Source organism: Schistocerca serialis, chromosome 9 (genome assembly GCF_023864345.2).
Source record: "Schistocerca serialis cubense isolate TAMUIC-IGC-003099 chromosome 9, iqSchSeri2.2, whole genome shotgun sequence".
NCBI classification, from domain to species: domain Eukaryota; kingdom Metazoa; phylum Arthropoda; class Insecta; order Orthoptera; family Acrididae; genus Schistocerca; species Schistocerca serialis.
Genome location: NC_064646.1, coordinates 395425373 through 395426693, shown reverse-complemented (window position 1 = coordinate 395426693; position 1321 = coordinate 395425373). Strand labels below are relative to the sequence as shown.

General features: G+C 38.1%; 1 non-coding gene across 1 annotated transcript; it reads left to right on the top strand.

The window, feature by feature from the left end:
• Positions 1 to 299: 299 nt before the first annotated feature.
• Positions 300 to 373, top strand: Trnai-aau (transfer RNA isoleucine (anticodon AAU)). Its single transcript has one exon. It is a non-coding gene; the product is annotated as a tRNA-Ile (tRNA).
• The last annotated feature ends 948 nt before the right edge of the window (positions 374 to 1321 follow it).

Sequence of the window (1321 nt, the reverse complement as noted above, 5' to 3'; positions counted from 1 at the left end):
TTAACATAGATACACACAATCTCTAGTTCATAATGGGTTTACATTCCTAAGCCCATGATTGAAATCCAGTCAGATAAATTGTGAAGGCCTTCCACTGTCCTTGTAAATGCACCGAGGAAACAGCCAGGTGTTATGTGATGTACTGTTCTCCACCTCTTCGCCGCAGTCACAGTACGGAAAGGACTCCCATACGTATTGGTGCGGCAATGCTTCACAAATGTGTTTAAAATGTTATTTGATCTCTGAGAAAGTAGCGATCGGACTCTGTTTAAACGTCGTAGAAGCTTTTCTGATACGTGGGCCCGTTAGCTCAGTTGGTTAGAGCGTCGTGCTAATAACGCGAAGGTCGTGGGTTCGATCCCCCCACGGGCCACTGTTTTACCAATCTATTACAAAATACGCGACAATAACTTATACGGTCCAGAAACTCGAAATTTCTCCTCAAACACACTGCATGTTGATTCCGTGCAGGAACTGGTGATAAATCTTTTGACTTTTTCTTCTTTTTTATGAGATGTTGATTTCATAACGCATTGTTTCTAACGATTGACGAATGTGTCCTATCAATTGGCACTTCATGTTGTGAAGTATGAAATAAAAACTTACTTACGTAGTATGTATTTCGCTCAAAAAACAAAAAACGCTGCTCTCTCTGCTGTAACATGAATTGCACAATCTTAATTTCAATGGTGTTTTAATAAGTGTGTCCGTTATTTCACGTATATTTTCAGTCTGTTTATTTCTCTATTTCATTATTCTCCACTCAAGGTCAATACGGTATGCTTAATGTTTTCACTTTTGTTTCTTCCCAATAATGTGCACCTGCTGCTCTTCTAAGTAATATCATAAGTGAGCTGTTTACCCTTTTAGTCGTTTGCTTTCGTAATACCCATTTTCCACATCCACGAAGCAACGTTAGCACTGCCATTACCATGTAGAATTCAAGCACTTGCCCTATGGCACTCTAAAATCTCCACTTGATGCTTCTCAGAGGTTACCTATATTGTTAGACACTACCTAAATTGTTAGACACTCATACTGATGCTATAATTTACTTACTGTATAAGCTAGACATACGACTGTAAATCTACAACGCATCTGTTTTGGTGTAAAGTGTGAGATTTTAAGTTACTAAAAACTCCATTATCAGAATTATGGCCTAAATTTTCGCTAGGGATCGTTTGCTGGGGCTGTCTTGAAAGTGTGCTTTTATCTTAATAAAATTTGATGTCAAGTTGATGATGCTTCCTTGTAAGACGTATTTAAATTTTTCTTCTGATACACTGTACCCTACTAAGTCTTTTGAGTGGGATGATTAAAT